Below are 12828 nucleotides of genomic sequence, written 5' to 3' on the forward strand. Positions count from 1 at the left end.
TCCACGTGTGCCTCCTTCGTCGCACGGAGAATATCAAGTCGATAGTCAATTTCACGCCAGGTAGCAGCAAGCATGTCGGCATCCACAGAGGCTATTGCGATTGTAATTCTGGCTTTTACAATGTTCGACACGATCCTCCTGTAAACATTGTCCTTTATAAATCCCCAAAGAAAAAAGTCCAGCGGCGTTATATCAGGTGATCTTGGTGGCCAAGGAATTGGACCTCCTCGCCCAATCCATCTACCAGGAAAATGGTCATTCAAAGAACTACGAACGATGATACCGCAATGAGGTGGTGCACCATCTTGTTGCAAAAATACATGTGGCTGAAGCTCTTCTGGTTGTGGAAATACGAAATTTTCCATCATGTCTAAGTATACAACTGATGAGACCGTCTCCCAATGACTCGGCCGTGCATTAGTCCACGTCACACATTAACCTTTGGGGAATCCCTTTGTGTCTCACGGTATTCATGGGGGCTTTCAGATTCCCATATGCGCACATTATGGTGATTAACAATGCCAGAAACATGAAAGGATGATTCGTCGGAGAACATTACGCGGTTTAGAAAATCAGCAGCATCTTCTATCCTTCCTACCATATAACACGTGGAAGTTCATTGACATGGGTCATGAAACTTTTTGGGTCTATCTAACCATTTATTTATTAATTTTAATCTATCTTTATTATTTTATGAGTTTTTAAACATCAAAATGGGTCCGGGACTTTATAAACACCCTGCATATAAACTGTTAGATTCTCGGAATTATATTTGTTCAAAAATATAAAATCCAAAAAAATACAATTTTTTTTTCGTTTATATTCAAAAATGTATCAATAAATTATTTTGTAAATGAAAGAAATTTCATTGATGAATTACTTTTTTTCTTAGATCTAAGTAATTGCAAATAAGTGCAAATTTCAGAAATGATTGTTTGGAAGTGAGCTGTGTTTGGAAAACTTTACTTTAAGCACAAAAAGAATCATCGGTGTCCGATGATGTATTTCATAACTAAAAATTATTCAAATACCAAATATAATATTTTTTACTCATTGATCTAATTTAATACAAAAAATGAAACAGTATGAAAGATATGTTTAATGAAAATTCTACATCAAAAAGATAATCAGTCACCACTCATAGCATAAAATTATTGAATAGATCTGTATTTCCACTAGCCTTCAATTAAATTATAGTTTAAATTAATATAACCATTTTAACTTACGTCTATTGATGCTTGTGAAAAAAATAAAAACTCTTTATTTCTATTCATATAAAACAATGTTTTTTTGAAACATAAAATAATTTGAAACATATTCAATACTTACAAAACCTCATTTTTTTGTTTCCACGGGCATAAGTAATACATAAAGAGTTTTAAATTAAAAACTTTAATTGCTCATGAGCCCCTTATTCCGACTCTGTAAAAAATTTCAGTTCAAATTATGGCAAAAAGCATCTTTACTCTGTGTGCCGGTACTCTCTTTGTCGTAAGATCCTTTTTACTGGAATACTTTACGGTACAAAGAAATCTGATATACCGTAATTTTTACAGAAATACTTACTGTAATAATTACTAATTAATATGCATTACTATTAGATAACGGTTTAATATTTTATGATAAAAATGTATTTACTGTAAAATAGAATTTTAAGGTTGGTGCACCCGAAGTGCCGGTACTTTATACAGTAATTTGAAACGGAATTTTTACAGTGTACGCTGAATATAGATGGTTTTAGGTCGAACTACTCTAAGATTACACTAATAGTAATAGAAAAATTAAACTTAAACTACAAATGACAGGGTATTACACATGAGTAATACGTATAGATGACATGATTTTACAGAACGTGTTTTGAAGGAACAGTTTTTGTTCAAAACTTACAGGGTTCGCTGTGAAATTTCGTAAAATTTGTGGCTAAACTGTTCCTTCTAATATTACAACTTTAGTCCCATTTTATAAGAAAATTTGACATTTGATTCGCATTTTCTGAAAAAATTCGACAAAAACCACCGTAATCTATAACCGCATTTTACAAAATCAAACTTGAAAAAATATCTATGTTATATAATTATAGGATTGGCAATTTCTTTTTAAATTGATGTTTCAACTTATGCCTGTTTAAGCTGCAATTTCAATCCCTAATTCAAAATGCAATTTTAATCCTTAATGAGGAAAGTTAACATTTGATTTCCATAAAATAAAGACGCTTATAATAATTCTATTTAAAAAAAATATATAGGTTTGTTGGGGCAATTTCGTAAAATTGTTTTCAACTATCGTATTCAGCGTTACAATTTTTAACACATACTGGTAAATAAAATGTATTTTTATTGCATTTTAAGACGAAATTGAATCTTAAATATGAAATGTATGAGATCATTTAATAAAATAATTCTTAAAGAAAGTTTTTACCTTAAAAAATGAAGGTTTCGATATTTTTAAACTGTATATTGTCAATGTTACTATTCTGTAAACACTACACGGAAATTCCAAGATTATCTCTGCAATTTAAAAAAAAATGAAAATCCAGATCTAAAATATATGCTACTAATAACGACAAGATTCAGTTATCAGCGTAATGATGGCAAGTTTACTCACTAGAAACGTATATATTTCAGATACATAGCATATTCAGATATATAACATATTCATTTCAAGAAGTATAACCTGCCGCTTTTGGTCAGCTGAATAGCTCTCAAGAATTTGACGCTCTCTGGTTCCTCATTGCGTGATTAGTTTTGGTTATATGGTGCTTCAATAATTAAAAACAATGAAAAAAAATTAAATTTTCAACTACACTGGATTCTTATTTGTAACTCGTAATATTGAGCCTTCCGTTTAAGTTTAAAGATTTTAGCCAAAAATTGAAAGCTTTTGCCTTATCATGGGGACCGCAGGGGGGAATTCATATGAAATCACGGGGGGAGGGGGTAGAATTTATAAGAAAAATTAAAAATAATTAATTAATAATAAAAATAATTAATTAATCTTTTAAGTTGCCAGATGCTTTCAGAATCCTATCTAAATAAGCTAGCTAATTATTTTTAAACTAATACAAAAATTATATGAACTACTTCAATAAGTGCAAATAAGCATTTTCAACTTAAAATTAATGGATACATTTTCTAGAAATTTTGTCCTAGATAAAACCTGACATATTTTGTTAAAAATCCCTATCAATAATTTTAACATAATCAATATTTTTCGTAGAAGCAGTCAACTCACATTCTCAAATGACCTTATTTTTGCGACTGTTTCAGCTTGAATTTATTGATTATAATAATGGATAGCCTTTACTTTAATGGCTTTGACAGTAAATCCCCTATTAATCGCTTTTAAAACACATATTTCTCCTGCTGTCGAAAGTTGCTTTTGTTTGTGAGGTATTCGCATTAAAATGCTTTTACAAATGACCTCATTGAGCAATTCCTAAAACAAAAAGGGTATAACCTCATTATAAACCAAGTTAAGTTTAAAAAGTTAAGATTATTTAAATAGTAAATGGCAAATGACACCATTCCCTTTAAAATTATTGTTATCCATTAGTATCCCAGATCGATTTTTTTCTAACATCTACACTAAAAAAGATAACATCCTGTTACTTGTGTGTTTTATTTATTTTGATAATATTTAACATTTCATAACTGACATTTTTTAATCATGTGTGATGCGGAAAAAAAATTTCATATCTAAATATAAAATTTTTTTGTTAATCATAATTTAATTATTTACCCTTACTTGTAATGATAATTTTACATAGCATATCAGTTTTAAAATGTTTAACATAAGTTTGAAGACTGAATTTGGGCATTCAAAAATTACTATTTGTTAAAAAATAAAATAAAAACTTTAACATCGTAATAAGTTTTAATTCAATAAAACAGAGAGACGTTTGAAATGGGTATCTACAAGCAACGTTTCGAAGTTGCAAGTGGCCAATAGATTTTGAAATGGAAAAAGTTAGTAACCATTGAATTAAATAAATTTTTCGATTTAAAATCTTTTGCAGACTTTATAAAAATGCATTGACTGCAGACACGAATACTAATTTAATTCAAATTTATTTAAATTTTAATAATCAATGAAATGTTTATTATTTTATTGACTAAATTGATGAATTTTTATTTTTATTTTATCAAGACTAGAATAACTACAAAAATTGTCCCATTAAGGCCATAGTCCTATGTTTTCAATAATATTACGAACATTAATTTTAAACGTTGTGAAATTGACTAATAAATTATTAAAACAAATATTACCTAGAAATTTTTTAATTTTTTTCAAAAAGTCATAATTTTTGTACAAATTTCGAAAGGAGTTCGAAATGACCAAAAGTTGCAAAAACTTAAAACTTTTTGTGATTATAAAAAAAAAGTATCCTTAGAATTCTGGTTACTAAAATATTTGCGGAATTCCAGTAATTAATTAAGTAATATTTAAATTCAACACTGGTCTTTTAGATTTCTCCAACAGAAAAAAAATTCATTCAAAAACAAGTAAAAAAAGATTACAGTATCTACAAAACATTTGAATCGTGCTATCAGCGATAAAAAGAATATTAAAACAATTTATATCAATGATGCACATGCAATGATGATGCAGAAATATAAATTAAAGGAAACTGTGCAAAGTAATGGTTTAAGTAGATATTTAACAATAATAATTAAAATGCATACTTGGTAATAAAAATTGAATTGGGAAAAGAATGGTTGACGTGTTTCAAGCGCTCGAATAAACGCACTCGCTCTCTCTACTCAATAAAACATATATGACTTATATGGAATAGGCTAGAAATTAAAAAAAATCGAAGGGAAAACAAAATGTAAAAGAACGCGGTAGCCGATGGGACGGTGATGGCTGAATTAAACAAATTAAAGCAGCTTACGTTTTCTTATGGAATGTGGGAATGGAATCAAACTTAAGCCATTTACTAGGTAAGTACTTTGAGGTCATTTACTACATCATTTATTACAAATGTACTTCGAATTCTGGAGATTTTTTGAATTTTTAACTTACAAATGTGCTTAACTTTATGAAATGCTTAACTTTATTTTTTAACATTTTTCATATCTGAATAACTTTTGATCTAAAGATCGGATTTTCATGCACCAAGTCTCAATTTCTCCCAATACTTGATCCGGGAGTTTCCTTGTCTTCTGGATTGGGTTCAAAATTACAAGGCTACGGAGTTGAAGATTAGTAGTCGTGAACTCAAAAAATTGGGTCGGCTGTTCAACGAGAGTTACAAAGTAAAAAGTATGTAAATTCCGTTTCAGCAAAAGAAACAAATTCATGCTTTAGTCATCTAACGTATTAAAGCGTTTTTTATCGATAGGATTACCTCTCTGCAATGATTTTAACACTTTACTAATCAAAAAGTATATTTAATTCTCATATTTTTTTAAATCGAAACACATTTTTAATGAATGCAGTTAACTTAGAAAAATCGGTTTTGAGTCTAATAGTTACGAGGAAGGTGACTTTGTTATTAAAGTAAATTTGTAGTATACATTTAGATTTAACGAAAGTGAAATTTTTTTTTGTCAGTTACCGCTTAAATTTTAAAAACAAAAAATGGCACATAACGAATTAAGATCGAAATTTTTTTTAAAAATTTATAAGTATGAATAAGAAATCTATCAATATGTGCCGTCAATTATTTGAAACAAAAAATTCTTAAAGTGACTATTGGTGCTATTTGGTTAATTGCTAAAACTTTAATTTCAAAACAATGCATTATCTTAGTTATATGACCCCGTTTACTAACACAGAAACGTTTCTACATTTTAATTTATACATTTACATTAATTATTTTAAAGAATTACATTGAATACTTCCACAACAAATATTACTTTCATAACTAAATGCTGTCCTTCAATCATCGTTATTAGACTCAATTTAATGGAAGAACAAAATTCACTAATATACTTAATTTTAATTAAGAAGAAAGAAACTTGGAAATTTTTTTTTCAAATCAATTTACTAACTGTCCTTCACATTAATATTTTACTTATAATGTTTTATAGTTCACAACTTAAGTTTTTAAAGTTAACGCTTTTGTAAAGATACTTAAAATAGCCACTATACATGACCCAATAACCCATTTCTGATTAAAAAAAATCAACATCATAAGCCCTTATAATTTCATAATTCAACATCATAAGCCTTTTACATAAAGAAAAAATATTTGAACTTGACCACACCTATTTTTAGTGACGTTTAATAAAATAAAATGCTCAGTATAGCTCTTAAATTAATTACAGACTCATTGAGGTCGCATCCCTTGGGTCAATAGATTCTAATACTTACTCTATTGAGATAATCATGCATAGTATTAGAGGATGATCTTTTATCAGTATCCTCTGGGAAATTGGGAAAATCATTTCATATGGTACCTAGTACCATTAGAACTCTAAGGCCCTAGCTAGAACTTAAAGTAGGTTGATAGATCAAGAACAATAAAGCAATTGTGTTTCAACAATGCTGCCAACAAAAAAACTAAATAATAACATTAATAATGATAGCGAAATTAAGCTTTTCCTCTAAATGGTAGAAAATATCAGGAAAATGTTATGCGTAATTAAGTTGTAAGTAACAGTATAGTCATTTACAAATAATTGTCTTTAGCTTTTAAGATTATTAAATAGCAGTAATTTAATGTCGGTGAGCTTTTATCGTTGTTTTTTATGACCACGACATTATTGACTATTTCATAAGTGATACTACTTTTTCGAATGAATACTGTTTTTGCTGAGGAAAAAAATAACTCTAAAGCATTGGAACAGACTCAAATTCTTTTAGCATAGTAAAAAATACTGCGAATTAACCACTAAAATTTCGATAAATAATTTCCAACATTTTAATTTCAAAGATTCAAAAATAGTTATAATCTTTAAATTTGATAACTAGTTTCGTTAATGAATAAAAGGAAACAAAGAGTTATTAATTAGTTATAATAAGGAAACTGCATTCATTTAATTCTCCGATGGTTAACACAGAATAAGTTTATAAAATCCTTTTTCTGTCTTAAGCGAAGCCTTAAATATTTCCGTCACTCAAAAATATGTGGCATGCAACTAATTTATAGCAAAAACTCTAAAATCTACTTTCACAAAAATACTTACGAATACTTAATTAAGTTTTTAATTTATATTATAAAGTATGATTTTTCAGGATATCTCACGGAAAAAAAATTCTAGTAAAATAACCGTATTGTATTTTTGGCACATTTTTTACATATATATCTAAAAAAAGCATCATAATTCTGGTAAATGAAACAAAATATGCGATATTTAAACCACTCACTTGGTAATTTTTCCGTCCATATGGTAACGGTTTACTGGGAATTCTAGTTTTGAAAATCATAGTTCTTATAACCACACGTTTAGTAAAAAATATAAAACTGAAGAGTCAATTTAACCGATTAAAAGATTTTAATGCCATGCTCTAAAGCAGAGGTCGACTAAGTGGTCTATATAGACCCCCAGGGGTCTATTTAACAAAAGCGGGGGTTGATGTGAGACAGGGGGGCGAATGGGGGTCGATCCGAATCGGAAGGGTCGATTGTGGGACAGAAAAAAAAAAACAGTTCTCAATACGCAAATCACACGTACCTAAATAAGTATGTAAAATTTGTGAATTTTTTATATAATCGACTCAATATCAGTTTCTTTATAAAACATAAATTAATAAACGTATATTTATTGGGGTGAAACAAGTACTTACGTACCACCGCGCAGTGGCACGAACTCAGCGCAGTTTATAAGTCATATGCATATGTGCGCTTGTCCTAATGTCACGTGTGACGAGCATTGACGTTACAAATGCAAATATCATACGCAGTTTCAGCTATCTTTGCAAACTGTGTTGAATATTTGCAGTGTCATTATTAAAACTTTTATAGTTTTGGATAATTAGTTATTGTTTCGATTCTTTTAGTTTGGATATCAATTTCAATTATCAATGCACAAAAAAGAAGGTAAGCATTAATAATATGGATTAGTACANTGGCACATTTTTTACATATATATCTAAAAAAAGCATCATAATTCTGGTAAATGAAACAAAATATGCGATATTTAAACCACTCACTTGGTAATTTTTCCGTCCATATGGTAACGGTTTACTGGGAATTCTAGTTTTGAAAATCATAGTTCTTATAACCACACGTTTAGTAAAAAATACAAAACTGAAGAGTCAATTTAACCGATTAAAAGATTTGAATGCCATGCTCTAAAGTATCATAATAAAACTACCAAATTTTACCACATTTACAGAATTTTATCGCATATTATAAAACCATATTTTATTCTAATTTTATCAAAATCACTACCAAAGCGATTCGGTACGAATTACTGTTTCGTTGAACCCATAGACACAGAAACACTGTAAATTTTACCATATTCAGGTAATTTCAGTCATATTTTTTTCTCAGTGCCGAATATTTCTGAATATTTGTATTTACATTTATGCACATAATATGCATATTTATTTTTTAATTTTCGTTCAAATTTTAATGATTTTAAAGATATTTTTATAATTTAACGTCATTAACAAACTTATGTTTTATTTAAATTATTGTGCGACACAAAAATTTTAAAATTAAATTAGACTGATTTAATGCTACAAAACTTTTTTTATTGTAAAATATCACACAATCTAGACAGTTTGTACTTGTTTAATCGCGTGAATTCTAGGAATATGGGCGTTCTGCCAGTTTAATAAAAGGAGAGGCGTAACAAAATTAATGGAGAAGGAGGGAAAGTGGGTCGAGTATTAAAATGTCCCTTGGGAAGGTGTGTGAGTGTGCTAAGATGGTGTAAAAACTAGTACCCTACTGTCCTAAAGCTCTAGAAATAGATCAGAAAAAAAAAACTATATTGCATGCACAGTCTGGTTCACTAAACCTTTATTTTTGTTTAAGAGTCATGATGTCCTGAAGTTAAAAATTTTATTGTTTTAAGAAAGATCAAAAAACATTTTAAATGTGTTTTTCTAAATGCATCTATTGCTTTAAGTTTTATGATGTTGTAACATGCATGATTTAAAAATATTCATAACATTTAAAAAATTTTAAAATTAGACATTTTTGGCTAACTTTCTATAAAATATTTATATTTAAAATTATAAACACTAATATTACTTTTCGCTTTTAATGTTTCAAAGAAACTAAAAACCCAAAATTGCGAAACGCGAAATTCTAAACACAAAAAAGGCATATTTTCTTCTTTTTGTTGTTTTAAAAAAGAAAATTAGAACACATATTCTAAATATGTCATACGAACTTCTTAAAATGGATTAAAATAAAGAAAGATTAATTTAAAGATAGATAAATAAGCCATCATTTGATTATAAATTAGTGAGAGAAAAAAAAAAGAAAATTTAAAAAAATGTCCTGGTTTATTTATGAAAAACATGTCTGAACTGAAATCTGAGTTTTTAGTGGAAAAATGGAACAGAAAATAGAATGGATTATATGTTTAAACTTCTAGAAAGTACACAGTAAAAAATTACAGCTCAAATCGCGGCACAAAGTACTCGCATTTTGGGTGCTTTATTGGCAAAATCCATTTTTCTGTAAAATATTATACCTTAATTTTTATAGTAATATTTATTTAAATAGAGTGATTCAATTATTTTACAGTAATTACTGTAAAAATTACGGTATATCACATTTTTTGCACCGTAACAAGTTCCGGTAAAAATGGATTTTACGGTAAAAAGTATCGGCATCCTAAGCGCCGATAACCTTAACAGTAATTTGAACAAGTATTTTTTATAGTGTACCAGTATCTCCTCAAAGAGTGAACTGTTGCATCACATCTTAACTGTTATTAATATTACAAACAAATCATTCCTTTAAAAATATAACAAATAGTTATAGAAAACAGTTTAAGACTCAAATTTTCTAAGAAATCGTATTTCTGAAACGAAAACACACTACGATTTCGATGTTTTCTCAAACATGCTTCTATAAGTAATAAAACTATACCTTTGTATTAGATTAACACTACATTTTTGGAATGCTATTTTTAAAATACTACAATTTAACTTTAAGTTGAACCTTTATGAGACTTGCTTATAAATAACGCAAAATGACCATAAAAAAACACTTTGAATATTGAAAATTATAATATTCTTGCAGAGTACTAAAATGTTTGGAAATTTTTCTTAAACAATAACTCTTTTTTTTTATTGAAATATTTTTGAAACCTGGTAATTTTAAAGAAAAAATTATAAGACAATAACAAATAAATGACATCTCATATTAAAACATTTATGCATTGACACCTTCTCTAAATTGCATCAAATGCTCGTCTGTATTAAAATAGTTTTAAAAGTGACATAGCACTTAACTTATTTGTTCTTAAAAAATGTGACACTAAACATTATACTTGATACTGATACAAAATCAACTATTTAACAAATAAAATTACTGAATCGTTCGTAAAGAGTAACATTTTTTTTTAATATGATACTAAGTTAAAGAATATAACTTAAAATAGTACCGTAGCATTCAATGATGAATAGATTGGAATGATTGGAAATGAATTCCGAACTCTTTCTCAGTGTGGTAAGTAATTCTATTGCATTTAATTACCCTAGCAAAGATGTTAAGTAATTAAAGAGTACTTATACCTTGTAAACCGTGGTTTTAGAGAACTATAGCTTCTTTCTACAAAGGTGGTTTGTTCGAACTATAGCTTCGTGTATTTTAGAGAACAGAAGAACAGGAAAAAATAATATATCCAACACCAAAATTAGTCATAACATATAATGTTTAAAAGCACAAATATTATGCTCAAATTAAGTTTAATTTCAATCAAGATTCTTTTTTGGAACTTTCTTTTTTCATCAATGTTATCATTCAATGATCCTGATTCAGCCCCTATTTCCAACAAAAGATACTATTTACTATGAGAAACTGTGTATTACTCACATAGTGTGTAATTTAAATCTACTAAAAATTAAAATATATTAACGAAAATCATAAATCGAGATTTTGAATTAAAGTTAAAATAGACTTATCCAATAACAATCCAATCCAATAACTGCTAAAATAAATACAATTAATGTGTTCAAATTAAATTTATTTCAATCAATTTCTTGCAACTATTTTTTTTTTTTCATGTCATCATTCATTGATCATGATTTAGCTTCTGTTTACTAAGAAAGATACTATTTACTATGAGGAACTATGTATTACTCACATAGCGTATCATTTAAATCTATTAAAAATTAAAATATATTAAACGAAAATCAGAAATCACGATTTTAAATTAAAGTTAAAATATATTTACGTATTATTATTAGTCAATGCAGTAACTGCTAAAATAAACATAATTATTCTGTTCAAATTAAATTTATTTTAAATATTTTTTTCCATGCCATCATTCAGTGATCATGTCATGATTTAGCTCCTGTTTACTACGAAAGATATTATTTACTATGAGAAACTATGTATTACTCACATAGCGTGCACAGTCCCAAGGACGAATTTCCATGTGGAATCAATGAAACATGGATGACACAACGGAGTTTGAAGATAGACCATGTCCACAGTATTGCAAAAGTTATGTGATGGTTGTCACTTCACTTAGAATGTCAATGTTCGGTAAGGTCCGCTGAATCGTCGCTTCGAACGAAACTTAGAAAAGGACCGCCCCCTTCGTGCGCCGGCGCAAGGTAGGGTTGCAATCCATAAGTTGATCGATTTCATAAATGTGACCACGTGCTGTTGTCTGAGAGGTAATATAGAGAGATGTGGTCACATTTATTAAACGAGACAATGCGTGGTTTGAAAAGTTATTAACTCCGACCTTAATTGATGGATGAGAAAAATTCGTGAAATTGAATGTAATTAATTAAAAACGCGATATATTGTCGTTTTGAACAGGTGCTATGAACAAAGATAAAGGAACTCTATAATTTCGATAGCAATAAAAATCTCTTTAAAAAAACTGAAATTATCATTTAAATATTAAATAACATAAATGACTAACCGATATTGTTAGAGAGGTGATATGTTATCACCTAAAAGAGACAATGCGTGGTCTGAAAAGTGACAAATCTTGACCTCAATCGACGGACGAGAAAAATCTATAAAATTAAATGTAATTAATTAAAAATACGATATATCGATTTTTTAAACACTTACAGATATGAACAGGTTCAAGAGAAAACTTTCGAATTTATTAACTATCGGCAGCAATAAAAATCTATATCAAAAAATAATTAAAATTGCATTTTAAATGCAAAATAAAATAAATTACCTAGAATCTTGTCAGAGAGATGATACGTGGTCACATAAAAGTAACTTAAAGTTGTGATTACATAAATTTAGCCAAGTGATGTCTAAAGGGTGAGATGTAGTCATTTAAAAGAGATAATGCGTGGTCTGAAAACTGATTGGCTTCGGCCTCAATTAGAATAAGCGAAATTAAATGTAATAAAATTAAAATAACAGATATCTCATTTGTTGGTTTAAGAAAAAACTTCTTACTTTCACAACTTACGGCAACAATAAAACTAGGAGACTCAGGCTCCTGCTCGCCCCACTTCCCCGTGATTGCTTCTCATTCGTTATTGTTTTTTTTTCCCCTATTAAAATTCATTATTTTTCAAAAATGAAAATAACTAAACAAAATAAAGATTATTTTGCTTGTAAAATATAATATGATTATAATTTTAAGGAAGAAAATTTTCTTTATGTTAATCGTAAACAAATGAACGATTACCTGTACTAGGAAATTAATCTGCACTTGGAAAACAAATTTGCATTTAGGAATATAGACTGCATATATATATATATATATTTATCAT

The 12828-nt window shown here is 28.3% G+C and overlaps 1 protein-coding gene across 2 annotated transcripts in view; it reads right to left on the minus strand.

The window, feature by feature from the left end:
- The window catches only part of LOC107446770 (Cadherin 86C), a 70621-nt gene extending 58999 nt beyond the window's left edge, over positions 1-11622 (minus strand). The window contains exon 1 of one of the 2 annotated variants that reach the window (XM_043045406.2): positions 11478-11622. The gene's annotated coding sequence lies outside the window, so the exon portion shown is untranslated. The remainder of the gene's footprint in view (positions 1-11477) is intronic. The other variant, XM_071180482.1, reaches the window with a different exon arrangement.
- Positions 11623-12828: the final 1206 nt, after the last annotated feature.

The sequence above is a fragment of the Parasteatoda tepidariorum genome, chromosome 1 (genome assembly GCF_043381705.1).
Source record: "Parasteatoda tepidariorum isolate YZ-2023 chromosome 1, CAS_Ptep_4.0, whole genome shotgun sequence".
Taxonomy (NCBI): domain Eukaryota; kingdom Metazoa; phylum Arthropoda; class Arachnida; order Araneae; family Theridiidae; genus Parasteatoda; species Parasteatoda tepidariorum.